This window comes from Meles meles, chromosome 13 (assembly GCF_922984935.1).
Source record: "Meles meles chromosome 13, mMelMel3.1 paternal haplotype, whole genome shotgun sequence".
Classification (NCBI taxonomy): domain Eukaryota; kingdom Metazoa; phylum Chordata; class Mammalia; order Carnivora; family Mustelidae; genus Meles; species Meles meles.
The window spans coordinates 4,944,279-4,959,399 of NC_060078.1; the positions used below are offsets into that span (position 1 = coordinate 4,944,279).

The 15,121-nt window shown below is 49.2% G+C and overlaps 1 protein-coding gene across 2 annotated transcripts in view; it reads left to right on the forward strand.

The window, feature by feature from the left end:
• SLC35F3 (solute carrier family 35 member F3) overlaps positions 1-15,121 on the forward strand; it is a 363,684-nt gene that overhangs the window by 270,288 nt on the left and 78,275 nt on the right. The gene's annotated exons all lie outside the window — the stretch shown is intronic.

The following is a 15,121-nucleotide window of genomic DNA, read 5'->3' on the forward strand; positions in this document are numbered from 1 at the left end:
CCACGGGTCCAGGGAGCCAAGGGTTCTGGGAACGGAGGTCTAGCCTCAGATCAGGATCTTTCTCCAGGAACCAACCATTAGATGTCCCTGTAAAGTTACAGGTGGAGGCGTGAGGTCCCCAACTTTTGTACAGCTTGGAGGGAATTTGGACTGGCTCCTCTGGGAAGCCAAGTTGTAAATCAGACCACCGCATGTAGAGGAAGGGGCTCCGTGAGCGCGGACTGAGTCACGAGGCAGCTCGCACGTCCCCTCAGGGGAAAGGATTCAGAGCAAAATCTGAGGATGGGGTCTGGTGCAGGAGTGAGGCGCCTGGAGCGCAGAACCAGGGCCCAGGCCTGCGGTGTTCTCAATATTAAATTAAACCAGTGGCACATGGACCAGCCAGAAATTACCAAAGAGGCACTTAATGTACTTTTCTTGAAGAGAGCCAAAAGCCGACTGAAACAGGTTTAGCCACTTTGGTAAGGCCCATGATGGTCCCCAGGGCAAGAGGGAAATAACGGTCCACTTTTGGTCACAGACAAGAACAGGTATTCAGTAAACGATGTATTTGACAGTCGTGTGGCTCTCAGCATAGTTGGTCATGAGAAGTTCGCCTTCCCTTAAACCGAGTAGAATATCGAGCTCCTTCTTCTGAACAAAGAGCTGAAAATGAGCGTATGCGGCCTTTCTTGAGAGAAGGTCACTGGCAGAGAAGCCGACACGTGCTTCCCTGCTCTCTTTACCCCTCACGCTGAAACGAGGCCTCCCCTGAGGGCAGGACGGGGCGGCCGCCTTACAACATGTCCCACGCGTGACCACTGCTCACCTCGGGACAAAGACAGGCACTGCTGGCCACTCAGGGCAGGCCCCGCAGCCCTTAACTGACTGCCAAGAACAACACAGAAGGACCCACGCTCGGTGGTGATTTAAGAGTCCAGGAGGGAAAAAGGAGAGGTCACTGATGTGGATTAGTTCAACACAGACCTCAGCCAGCATGACCTCTGCTCCTTGTGTCCCTGTAGAGTCTGGGAAGGACCATGGAGGTGGAGTCAGCTGGAGAGTGGTGGTGGGCAGGGCCGATAATCACAACAGGATCAGAGAAGCCGGCTAACACCCTGCCCAGTTTCTACAATAAATCTTAGCTCCACCTCTTAAAAAAAAAATTTCATAAAATCTTCCTCGAAAATCCACTCTGAGCAGAGCTGCCCATTCACCAACCGTTATGGGTAGTCAGTCAAGCCACGCACACCACCGGAGGGGCAAGGAAAGATTCTTCCGCAGGAAAGGGAGAGAAACACTTAAACATCACTGACTTGCCTTAAGAGATGGTGACTCTATCACAACTCACGTCAGGAGTTCTCGAAACTGGCTTTGGGATTCCTGGAAGCCAAGGAAAACAGAAATCACACCTTCCATTTGTCGGAATGAGTGCCGGTGAGGGAAAGATCTAGAGCAGCTGAGGACACGCGTCTCTGGCTAGAAGTGTTTCAGCAAGAGACCGGGCAGAAAAGAGCAAAGATAGAAACCTTATTCACAGAGAGGGAAGCAGCGAAGACAGCTTTTCTTGGGGCTGTCAGGAAGCCATCAGATGGAAGTTTCTTTTCCCCAAGCCTTCCCCCCGCTAGGCTAGGTTTCCCCAACGTGAAGCTAGAAACAGCAGCCAAAGCAGAGAGGAAAGCGTCCACTGCCCGGCACAGAGCCCGGGAAACCCAGCAAGGGCACCTGGGATCTTGCCGAAGGGCGGACACTGATTAATTTGGTAGGTCTGGGTGGATCGGAGATTATGCTTTTCTAACGAGCTTCCCAGGGATGCTGCTGGTGCTGCTGCTGGCCCAGGGGCCGCTGTGGGACTCTAACAGCCCTGGAGGCGGGAGACTTAGCTGCAGGTTTTTAAACGCTGCCAACATGACCGAGCGAGGAGTCGGGATTCACCATACCACGTAGCACTGATGAGTGACTCACTTCGGGCCCTGGGAAAGTTTGAGCTCCGGTCCCGCTACTTTCGAGGGAGGAGAGGCTCCACGGGCGATCCTGGAAGCTCCGCGAGCTTCGGATGCTCACTTGTAAGCGGAGCATGACACACGCACTGTCTCGCACACGAGATTGTTGGGTGATCAGATGAGACACTGTACACGCAAGTGCCCTAGCAGCGGTAAAACGCCATTAAAAGGCGGGGCACCCTCACTGCCTTGTGCTGTCCTTGGTGGGTTACATCCAAGGACGTAGCCCAGGCCTCATTTATCGGGTGCCTTGCGATGATCTATTTACATGGCAGGAGGGGTCTTAGAGCAAGCGCTGACCCTGCGGGGTCCTGCAGGGGCGATTCCCTGGAGAAATCCACTCCGGATGCACCGGGCATCCTAGGTTTGACCCAGGCTTCTCATGATGGGGCACCGTTGTCAGGAATTAGGAGTGTGAATGTGAAAACCCCCCAGCCCAACCGTCCTGGGTTTCCAGTCTCAAGCCTGTAGTCCCGTTCCTTGCTGACATGAGCGAAGGAAGCAGCAGTGCCCGGGACCCAGGACAGGCTCTGGCCATGGAGATGCGTGTGGGCACTGTAGAAACTGCAGACACAACCAGGGGGACGGTTCCCCAGAGTCTTCTCCACACCTGGGCACCTAGAGAAGAGGCTACAGCAGGTCTGTGTCCTGGAGAGGTATGACTTTCCGGGACAGGAGGACAGCGTCTCAGATCCCAGGGGCCACCATAGGCAGCAGAGATCAGCCAGAGCAGGTCCAGCGCTCCTGCACGCTTGTCAGAAGGCCTTCCAGGAATTTCTAGTGACCTCTTTTCATAAGCAAATGCTGGGACCTTCTGCTGTGGCGCAGCTGCCAAAAAAACTGAACGATAGGGTGGTGACAGTTTTCTTCTGCCTTTTGTAGTTCCGGGCTTCTGTAAGCCGGCCGGCTGGTTCCATGTCAGAAACACGAAACGGTCAGAGCCCAGGAAGGGGAAAGGGCCGTTTTGATGCCTTTCATATTAAAGCCTTCCGGGACCCAGTGTGTACGTAGTTGTGCGGACTTAACGTAGGACCCGTGTGTGGTCTTGTAGCTCTGACATTCGGGTCTGCGGAGCAGAGTGGAGCAGTTGCGATCCAAAGGTTTGTTCCTTCTGCAAGAGGCATCGCACATCTCCTGTGGGCAAGGCACTAGGGACATAGTAATAAATGAGCACCTGTTATGGGAGTCAGACAGGCAAGCAAGGTGGGTGGGGTGCACAGGGGAGCCTGGGGAAGAGGCCAGGTGCCTGGGTCCTGGGGCAGGTTGGGAAGGTTTCTTCGAGATGACCAAGGGACAGCCTCTTTGAAAGCAAACACACAGAGCTTGGATGCTGGTCCCCGGCAGGAGGAGTGGTGCAGTTGGACAAACACTTATTGACGTCTGCATATGAGGCATGCGGGCACACGTGGGGAACGCAGGTGATATTCCTCACCATAGGAGCTCACAGCTGAGTGGGATACAGACCCACGTGAAAATCAGAATGAGCTGTAAGGAGGAGGCAGGCAGGAGGGTGGGCAGCAGCTGGAGTGCGTGGACAGGGCAGGGCAGACGTCAGACCTGTAGTCAGACTCAGGCCCAGAGCGGAAGGGCTTTGGGTGCTGCTGGATCAAGGGCTTTATTCTGAAAGCAATGGGATCCTTGGGGACATTTGGAGCTGAGGACAGAGATCATCAGAGCTGTTTGCAGAAGGAAGGCTCCAAGCGCTAATTCCATAATAGCTTATAGAACATGCCCCATTTCACATCAACAGTACAGTGACTCACATGTTTTCATTTTTTGTTTCTTTGGGTTTTTTTTCTTTTTTGGGGGGTGGGGAGTGAGAACCCAGTTTCTGAGAAATGCCAAGATTATAAGTGTACACCTTGAAGTATTACAAAGTCCAATCTCTTGCTCTGAATGGTCACTTTTTCTTCACCCTAAAGCAGACTTCTGGTGAAAGCATTTTGGTGGTCATTTCCTCGGCAAACTCGGCATTCTGAAAATAGGGGGAGAATCTTCTTTCTAGGAAACTTTGGCACATGTTAGTGGGGCCCAATGTGAATGCTAAGGCACCACCAAAGCAGCCCTAAATAGCAACGCCCCAGCATGGGACCTTCTGTCTGATGCAAGCTGGTGGTCTCCTTTGGTTGACTTTTCTTACTCTGAGCCCCGGACATGCTCAGGCCTGTTCTCAGCTCTTTATAGGCTGAAGGCACTGTGCAGTCAAGGCACAGCGGCCTTCCACTCTAGGAGGATGGAGATAGGCCTACATTCATTCTACAAAATCTGCCAGGGTTCTAAGTGTTACGGATAACAACAGTGACCAAACAGGTGAAAATCCCTGCCTTTGTGGATCTTACACTTTAGCGGGGAAGCAAACAATAAACAAATAAAATATGATATGTCCCATGAAGCGAGGCTGGAGGGTTGGGGTGCTGAGGGGGGAGGCGATGATGTCAGGCTGGGGACCCGTCTGTTGATGAGGGCTGTGGTTACCCCAGCGTCTCCCTACCCCACCCAGACCCAAATGCCTGGGGTTAGCCCTGCTTACCCACTGGCTCATTCATTCTTGATTTCCATAGGCATCATTTCTGCAGTAAGCCCTCACCGGCTGTCTACTCTGACCCTGCACCACAGGGCACAGGGGAACGGAAGCTCCAAGCACATTCTTGCCCTCAAGTTGCTCATAACCTTTGCAGCCCTGGATACAGGGGTCAGGTGGCAAGGAGGCCTGATCCCTTGGGCCTCCAGTGGGACCCGAGAGCCCTGGTCGAGCCACCAGCTCAGAGGGTCCAACTGGTGGGGGAGGGGCAAACTGTGCGGTGCTCAGGGCCTCCTTCTGCCCTCCCCCTTCCTCCTGACTCAGAGCAGTCTTATTTCCTGTGTTCTTTTCCAGAATCGTCAGCTCCCGAAGCAGCGACATGTCCAGAGCCCTTTCAGTTGATGGTTGATGTTTCATTGTTTGTTTTTATAACTGGTTTAGAGAAAAAATGAGCAAAAATTGGGGAACTTTAGGTCGGAATCAGCCTGTGTCTTCTGCTGGGTGGTAAATAATGGCAGTGGTCTGTCACCATCTTTGTGCCAGGAGATTTGGGTCAGGCTCGCTGCCGAGACAGAGCACCTCCTCCCTGCCCGCCCCAGACACCACACACACAGTCGCGCGTGCACACACACGCACAGGCGCACGCACATGGAGCCATCGGCGCGCACAAGCCGCATGCTCCGGGTCTGAGTGGGAAGTCGTAACAGGTTCCAGTGTTAGCCAAAGAAGAAACGAGGCAGGCGTGGCTGACACAGGTTTAGATCATCTCTGCCTACTTTAAGGTATCATTTGAAGGATTCAAGGATGCGTTAGTGGAGAAAGGAGACACAGAGCATTGTCATCGTGACCCAGTGGTGACAAGCGCCCTCCATGCTCCACAGGGTCCGCCCCTGTGTCCTCTCCTCATGGTGCTGGTAGTTTAGCTCATTTGTTTCTCCCCGTGTATCCTCTCCACCTCACCCCTGCATCTCAGCTAGACAGCTGCTGGCTCCATCCCAGGGAGATTCAGTGGCAGCCAGACCGTCCAGAATATTCCACAAGTGGCTGATCAGCTGTCCCTAAGGCAGGTAGGAAATACCGTGTTAGCTCCTAATCTCTGCTCTCACTGTACTTCAGCCTCCGTCCATCCCCAGTTATCTGAGGTCTTTGGTAATCCCTGAGAGGATGTCAGGTTTGTCTTTGAAGTTCAGCAGTTTATGGAGGTGACGTAATTTAACCTTGTACTTTCAGACCACGTCAAGTTCGGCTACAACAAGGTTATGCTTTCCCATGTGAGTTCATGGAAGTTTTGCCAAAGGTCAGATCCAATGCTCATGCTTGTGGGTTTGAATACTAGTAGCCATTAAAGTAATTGCCGTATCAACGGGATTAGGGCCCTTTGGGGGTCCAGATGTCTTAGGCTACGCTTGTCAGCAAGAAATATGGTAAAAATTTTTAGCACAAAGTGCCAAGGCCCTTGTGAACCTTTGCAAGATCAGTGTTGCAGTGGCACAGAAGGTGTAGAGCAAGGAGGGGTCGCTTTCCAGAGCGGGGATCCTGGAGGAGCAGAATTAACATTCGTACGAATCGGACGATGGAGAAGGGCCCCGTGCATAGATGCGGGAAGGTTCGGAGAGGCGTGCACCGGTGTGTATGGGCTGCTGGAAGATGCCTGCAGCGGGAGACACAGACCCCAGCCCAGCCCACCTAGCTACTTTCCATGTGATTCTTAGAGTCAAGGCTAGTAAGCCAGCTCACAGGCATATTGAAATTTAAAAATTTCACCACGTTTAGGGGAAAAAATCACCTGCACAGAGATCTTAAAAGATCAGGAAGGGACTTTGAGGATTCTCTGATCCAGCTCATCCATGTTATCAAAGAGGCACCAGATGCTCAGAGAAGGGGCATGAGACCTTTGTTCTCTTCAGTTCCAGATCTCTTTAGATACACCACCAGGAAGGAAATAGGTCAACACTCTTTTCTTATAGGGAAGAACAAGGAGGCAGTTCCTGGGCAGGACGGAGAAACAGTGGATAAGAAAGCCACCCACTGACACTAGGGGCACAGTATTAAAATGGTAAGAATGTAGGCTTGTCCTTGGACAGCTCAGGTTCAAAGCCCAGCTTTGCCTTTATTTCGCTAGATGGCCATAGATTGGTCACCAAAAGCTCCAAGCTTCACGCCTTCTCTGTAAAACAGAGCCCCCAGTACCAACCTCTGGGGGTTGTAGTTGGGATTGCCCTTCCTCTGGGCTCTGAAGAGTTCTTGTCTAGATCTTGTGTTCCAGTTGCACAGGCTTAGATATGATGGTTTGTATAAAGCCCCGAACTACACTTGGTCCAGAGGTCTTGTATCCATCTTCAGTTGACTTCATATGTGAATCCCCGGACTCGCACAAACCATGGCTCCCGTTCTCTGCAGATTGTAAGATGGTGATGGTGGTGGTGAAGATGATAGCGATGATGGTGATCATGGTGATCGTGATGATGGTGATCGCGATGATAGTGAAGATGGTGATTGATGGTGGTGATGTAGGTGACGGTGATGGTGGTAATAATGATGGAGAAAATCCGAACACACATAACTGAATCTTTCTTCCGGTGACTATTCAGCTAAGCCACATGGCTGGTGTGGAGCCCACAGCAGAGAGAACGGTATCCTGCCCTGTCATTATTTTGGGCTGTCTGGATGGGGGCATTTCTTGGCAGAGGTGAGCTTTGAGACAGTTTGACAGGAAAAGGGCAGGGAACTCATGTTGTACATGAGCTGAAAGCCAGACAGAAATTCAAGGTGATTCATTTGTCTAAAAAGCAGTGTCCTGTCAAGCTCTTGATGTTCTTTTTGAGTTTTTGGAAGCTAAAAAAGGCAAAGGGGGAAATGCTGGTGCTGAGCAGAATGCTAAAGCAGAGGCACGTCAGTTTTCTTCCACTGGACCTACCTAAGGCTTTATTGTACACGACTCTTAGCTAAACTGGAATGGCCACCCATGTCCGTAGGAACAGGTGTTACAATGGCTTCCAAAGCCTTCACCACTCATCCTGCCCCACACTAGTGTGCACCTACTCGTGTCATCCCACGCCAGGCCCCAGGGATACAGGGAGGAAGGAGGCCACATGGCCGAGGGAAGAGGGACCCTATGCACTGGGGTCAGGCTGGTTCACATTCTCAGATCCATCACTTACAAACTGTGAAATTTTGGATAAATTGTTTCTTTTTTTTTTTTAAGATTTTATTTATTTATTTGCCAGACAGAGATGACAAGCAGGCAGAAAGGCAGGCAGAGAGAGAGGGAGAGAGAGGAGGAAGCAGGCTCCCTGCTGAGCAGAGAGCCCGATGCGGGGCTCAATCCCAGGACCCTGGGATCATGACCTGAGCCGAAGGCAGAAGCTTTAACCCACTAAGCTACTCAGGCACCTCTGGATAAGTTGTTTCTAAGCTCTCCTTTTCGCTTTAGTGTTCTCATAATTAAGAATGGGGGATGGGATGCCTGGGTGGCTCAGTTGATTAAGCATCTGACTCTTGGTTTTGGCTCAGGTCATGATCTCAGGGTCATGGGATCAATCCCCTTGTCGGACTGTGTGCTCAGTGGAGAGGCTGCTGGAGGTTCTCTCTCTCCCTCTCCCTTTGCCCCTTCTGCTTATGTGTGCTCCCTCTCTCACTCACTCTCTCTCTAAAATAAATAAATATTTGAAAGAAAGAGAAGGAAAGAGAGAAAGAAAAAAAAGAAAAGAGGGAGGGAGGGAACGGGAAGGAAGGAAGGAAAGAAGGAGGAAAGAAAGAAAGGGGCCCCACAGGCTGACTGCAAGGTTAGGGGCACCACACACAAATCAGCTTGCCTGCCAGAAACTTGGCCATTGGTCGGTGTTGAATTGGCCGTGGTCAGTGCTCCCCGGACTGCTGGAGTCGTGGTTCTGGTGGTGGTTATGGTGGTGGAGGCAGTGGTGGTTAATTTGCATTCTCTGCCTCAACAGCCTTACCACATCTACCATATTTCTTTTAGCTGTTTTCTTTCCAGTGGGGCCACAGAGCAAAGGGACTTTCAGCACTTGCATTTTCTCCTGTGTTATTTCTTTGTATTACATTCCACATGGACTTTCCTCAGCTGAGGATTCGGGAGCCCATGGGCAAAGCAGTCCCCAGAAATTGTTAGGCCCGATTCTCAACAGAGAATCAAACCAAACCCTCTCCTACAGCCAGCCCTCCATCCACCCGTCCCCCCCCAACCAAACTCCTCCAGGTCTGGGACTGAGAGGGTGGGGGCTTTCCAGCGGACTCCGTGGAAAACTTCAGACGCATTTTCCAGCCTAGGTCATCAGTGGTGAGTGGCTTCCCTTTGCCTTGGAGCGGATGAGCCTGGTATTGAGAGTGCATATTGGTTTGGTGGCCACACCCCAGACGATCTAGTTGACTTTGTCACAGAAGACGACGGATCTGGCCAGAATTGGCCACCTTTTTCAATGTTTGCACAAATTCTATTCTCGTGCTTCTTGGACCTTTTAAAATAGAATTATAGTAATTACATTTACCTCCTGAGCTGTTCTCTCCTTTAAGTAGAGGGAAAACAAAATGATTTATATACTTAATGTAACATTTAGGAGCCCATCAGGATCATTTCACACTTTTCTTATCTGAGTGCCTTACTTTATGACACTTACATTTAATGAGTTACTCTCCATCACAAATACATTATTAATTTGTAACATAAAATAAATTAAAAGCAATGGAAACTAAAGCTCCCTTGTTGCAGGAACACATTGTTAGAGCCATTGTATGGTATTATTCCGCTACAGGTTTCTCTGGAAGGGAAATGGAAGAGAATTTTTTTTCAGAGAAAGCCTTTCACTTCTCCACCAGCAGAATGGGGACAGGCTTCTTAATATTTTGTTATGAATTCATGTGGAGGGGATTTGGGTATTTTAAATGCTTATTTGTTTTTTATTCATTTGCTCTTATGAAAGTCAGTGAGTTGAAACCCCGAGGTCCTCGTTCCTTAGTAAAGATGTTTTCTCTCATGTAGGTAGCGGGGGGGGGGGGGGGGGGGTTGACGAGGCAGACAGGGACATACGCGCATATGCTTTTTACAGAGTCTTTTCTGGGGACTTGTGGGGCTTTGTAAGGGATCTTTCCTATAGAGGTGGGATGAGACCCCCCCCCACACCTAGGTTTCCTGACCAAGCCCCCAGCTCTTAGGAGTCCCGAGCAAGCCACTGTCATCCCCTCATGTCCTGGCACCAAGGTAGACTAGAATCATCCAACAGCAGGGATGGAGACTGCATGACATGACAAAGATCCCCGGTTCTCACTGTGGTACAGGCTTGTTGCAAGGAGGGGCTCCCTGGCCAAGGACTCTATCTCCCTGCCTCCCTTGGCATCTAAATTGGGCCCAATGACTTCTCTCCAGAGTGTTCTGTATCAGCCAAGGCAGATAAAAAGCAAGTGGGCATTTTCCCCAGCCCTTCCTCTTCCCTGTTCCACTGGCTACCCACACAGGAATCCCAGGCTCCAGGGGACCACAGAGCCACTAACAGAAGGAAAATCACTGAGCAAGGAAATGCCACCTGTCTTCCAACACCATGAATCAGAACTGAACTTCTGTGCCAGGCCTCCGACTTCGGGGGGTTGACCCTGCAGCCAGCATTAGGATAATGAACACAGGCCCCGTGCTCCCAGCCCAGCCCACAGAGTCAGAGTTGATCTGAAAATCTATACCCTTGATGGGGTGTGCATGGACAGCCTCACTACCCAGGAGCTCCCATGTGGTTTATGTGTATTCTGAGTATACAAAAATTTTTAAGAATTTCCAGACATAAAATGGCAGTTTTATTTATTATTTTATTAACATATAATGTATTGTGTGTTCTTGTATCAAGAGGAGGGCAGAGTTGCTCCTTGCTCTGCGGGTGAGTCGGTGAACAGGCCGCTAGGAAGCAGTGGTCGTGGGTGAGGAAGTCGAAATTCCTCAACAGCTACAGGGAGGTGCTGTGTGGCATGGTCCCCTGCGTCTCCTCCTGGGATGTCTTACCGCATCCCACTCACTGGGGCCCATGAGGTCTCCCAGATGCGCCAGCTGGATGGGCGCGATTCCCGAGAAAGCAGGCCTGTGGGCACGTGGGTGTCCCAGATGCGCCAGCGGTGGTGGGCGCGGAGAGCTTCGTCCTCTCCAGCTGCAGGCGTGGAGACTCTGTTCCACTTCCCTCGTCCTCGTGTGTTTCCCGCTTCTTCCCTCGTTGTTCCCTCTCTCACATGGAAGCCTCCACGCCGTCATGAGAAAGAGGAAATCTCTCACTCCCCTTTCCTCCTGCTCTGGCAGCGAGGCCTGCACGCAGGCGTGCCTCACATCACTGCGTCCTCAGCCTGGAGAGACGCCTCGTGGGTCTGAGAAGAGTCCTTTTGGTTTTCCCTTCTGGTGGTACAGTTGGTGGGTGTCGCGCTTGGTAGGGGCCTCTGGCCCTTCCCAGTCCAGGACTCGGTGCCTGCTGGCCTGGAGCTTGCAGTCCCTTGGGGCCGCCCATCTGGTGTGGGTTGGGGCAGCAGGCCCGTAGGAAGGGGAGGCCGACCGCCCTGCCGCTGCCATCCCCCCGTGTTTGCAGTCCACTGAAAATAAAAGTGGACTCGGCAGATGATGTGGTTGTCCTGAATGAGCACATTTGAATTTTAGTGTTCTGACCCAGTTCACAGTTCATAGGTGAACTTGGTCCTTGAGCCCAGGTAGTAACTGATATCACAGGCGTCCCCAGCAGAGAGTGACTCAGGCGGACCGGGGAGCTGATTGTCTCAGAGGCACCCTGAACTGTGCGCCGCAGAACGCGAGTCGTGCAGGTGCTAATTAACTAGACTTCTGTGGCCACATCACCCTGGGAAAGGTGGAGGTTCCTTTTTACTGCAGAACTTCTCTGTCTTTAAAGTGTTAACATGCACTGGGACCTCACAAACGGCATATAGCCCAGGACACCTCCCAGTGTCCCCATAGAGCCCTCTCTGTGCCACATAGGATATGTGTGCTCTCCAGCGTTCCAGGAAGCAAGTTTTGAAGATGATATGTAAATAATGACTCCAAGCAGACAAAGAAGTTGTTGGGATCCTACAGTGAAAAAAGACGCACCGGGGGGCAGAAGGTAAGCCTAGTGGTGGATGAAGGTCAAGCAAAGGCTAAGAGGAGGGCAGGGGGAGCTGGCCCTACCCCCCCAGCAGAGGGAGGCTGCAGATGGAGCCTGCTTAGGACAGATGACGGCACCGGCAGGCCACCGAGAACAGGCAAGAGCAGTGGGATGTTTCAGCCTCTTGATCTTTGGATGCCTTGTTAAGCTGAACGGAGGTCCTCTGATCAATCTGATGTTCTTGAGGATCATTTCACCACTCAAGAGGGAAAGAAGTGCCTAGAAGTGGTGCTGTTGACTAGTAAGGAAAGACAAGCTTACAGCAGGTGCAGGTGGTGGAAACAACAGGGAAGGCAGCCCCGGTGCTCCTGAAACTGTGAGCGACAAGCACATGGTCTGTGGGCAGCTCACCCTTTGGCCCAATGGGCTCGTCATGGCAGTAGCAACCAGACAGAAACTATGTAAAAGAAAAGAGCCTATGTACAAGCTCAGCCAAAACCATTCCAAGGCCCTGGTAATAAACACAATCGCAACTTACAGGACCTGGATGAAGGAAAATGTTAAAACTCACCCGAGACGCAACAGCATAAAAATGTCAGTCCTCCCAACGTTCATTTATGGGTGCCGTGCTCTCCCAGCTCAAATAAGGTTTGTTTTACTCTGAGAAAGAAGAGCAGGAAGGAGAACCGGCTGTCCATTAGCTGTTCTGGAGGTGAAATGTGCAGTGACATCTCAGGAATACCGATGGAATGTTCTAGAACATCCACAAGTAGACCTCAACGCGGGAACTCGAGTCTACAGTCAATGTGACGTCTTGTCTAAGTGAAGGAAAGAGGAGCTATTTAGTAAGTGACATCGGGACAAGGGAGGAGCCATCTAGGGAAAAAATGACTCAGCCTCCTGCGGTAAGCCTAGATAAATTCCAAACACACTGTAGGTGTAAAATCTGAATTTTTACGAGTACTAGATAAAAATGTTAGGTAATCCTTTTATTACTCTTCTCACTGTGCTACAAAGCCAGGGAGTCATCAATGGAAAGATTATTAAGTTATAAATTAAACAACATTTTTTTTAAGCTCTAAAGTCTAGTCCTTGGCAAAAAAAAAAAAAGTGGAAAATAAAAATAAAAATCGCTATAGACAAAGTGGAAAAAAAAAAAACAACTGACAAACTGAGGAAACTATTTGCAATTCATGTAAGGGGCAAAGAATTAAACTCTCAAAGAGCTCTTATATATCACTGATGAATATGGATGCAAAGATTCTCAACAAGATCCTAGCAAACAGGATCCAGCAGCACATTAAAAAGATTATCCACCATGACCAGGTGGGATTCATCCCTGGGTTGCAAGGTTGGTTCAACATTCGCAAATCAATCAGTGTGATAGAACACATCAATAAGAGAAGAGAGAAGAACCACATGGTCCTCTCAATTGATGCAGAAAAAGCATTTGACAAAATCCAGCATCCGTTCCTGATGAAAACGCTTCAGAGTATAGGGATAGAGGGAACATTCCTGAACTTCATAAAATCTATCTATGAAAGACCCACAGCAAATATCATCTTCAATGGGAAAAAGCTTGCAGCCTTCCCGTTGAGATCAGGAACACGACAAGGATGCCCACTCTTACCACTCTTGTTCAACATAGTATTAGAAGTTCTAGCAACGGCAATCAGACAACAAAGAGAAATAAAAGGTATCCAAATTGGCAAGGAAGAAGTCAAACTCTCTCTCTTCGCAGATGACATGATTCTTTATATGGAAAACCCCAAAGACTCCACCCCCAAACTACTAGAACTCATACAGCAATTCAGTAACGTGGCAGGATACAAAGTCAATGTACAGAAATCAGTGGCTTTCTTATACACCAACAATGAAAATACAGAAAGGGAAATTAGAGAATCGATTCCATTTACTATAGCACCAAGAACCATAAGATACCTGGGCATAAACCTAACCAAAGAAGTAAAGGACCTGTACTCGAGGAACTACAGAACACTCATGAAAGAAATTGAAGAAGACACAAAAAGATGGAAGACTGTTCCATGCTCTTGGATTGGAAGAATAAACATTGTTAAAATGTCTATACTGCCTAGAGCAATCTATACTTTTAATGCCATTCCGATCAAAATTCCACCGATATTTTTCAAAGAGCTGGAGCAAATAATCCTAAAATTTGTATGGAGCCAGAAGAGACCCCGAATTGCTAAGGAAATGTTGAAAAACAAAAACAAAACTGGCGGCATCACGTTACCCGATTTCAAGCTTTACTACAAAGCTGTGATCACCAAGACAGCGTGGTACTGGCATAAAAACAGACACATAGACCAGTGGAACAGAGTGGAGAGCCCAGATATGGACCCTCAACTCTATGGTCAAATAATCTTCGACAAAACAGGAAAAAATATTCAATGGAAAAAAGACAGTCTCTTCAATAAATGGTGCTGGGAAAACTGGACAGCGATATGTAGAAGAATGAAACTCGACCATTCTCTTACACCGTACACAAAGATAAACTCGAAATGGATAAAAGACCTCAACGTAAGACAGGAATCTATCAGAATCCTAGAGGAGAACATAGGCAGTAACCTCTTCGATATCAGCCACAGCAACTTCTTTCAAGATATGTCTCCAAAGGCCAAGGAAACAAAAGCAAAAATGAACTTTTGGGACTTCATCAAGATCAAAAGCTTCTGCACAGCAAAGGAAACAGTCAACAAAACAAAGAGGCAACCCACGGAATGGGAGAAGATATTTGCAAATGACAGTACAGACAAAAGGTTGATATCCAGGATCTATAAAGAACTTCTCAAACTCAACACACACAAAACAGATAATCATATCAAAAAATGGGCAGAAGATATGAACAGACACTTCTCCAATGAAGACATACAAATGGCTATCAGACACATGAAAAAATGTTCATCATCACTAGCCATCAGGGAGATTCAAATTAAAACAACATTGAGATACCACCTAACACCAGTTAGAATGGCCAAAATTAGCAAGACAGGAAACAACGTGTGTTGGAGAGGATGTGGAGAAAGGGGAACCCTCTTACACTGTTGGTGGGAATGCAAGTTAGTGCAGCCACTTTGGAGAACAGTGTGGAGATTCCTGAAGAAATTAAGAATAGAGCTTCCCTATGACCCTGCAATTGCACTGCTGGGTATTTACCCCAAAGATACAGATGTAGTGAAAAGAAGGGCCATTTGTACCCCAATGTTTATTGCAGCAATGGCTACGGTCGCCAAACTGTGGAAAGAACCAAGATGCCCTTCAACGGATGAATGGATAAGGAAGATGTGGTCCATATACACAATGGAGTATTATGCCTCCATCAGAAAGGACGAATACCCAACTTTTGTAGCAACATGGACGGGACTGGAAGAAATTATGCTGAGCGAAATAAGTCAAGCAGAGAGAGTCAAGTATCATATGGTCTCACTTATTTGTGGAGCATAACAAATAACATGGAGGACATGGGGAGATGGAGAGGAGAGGGAGTTGAGGGAAACTGGAAGGGGAGATGAACCATGAGA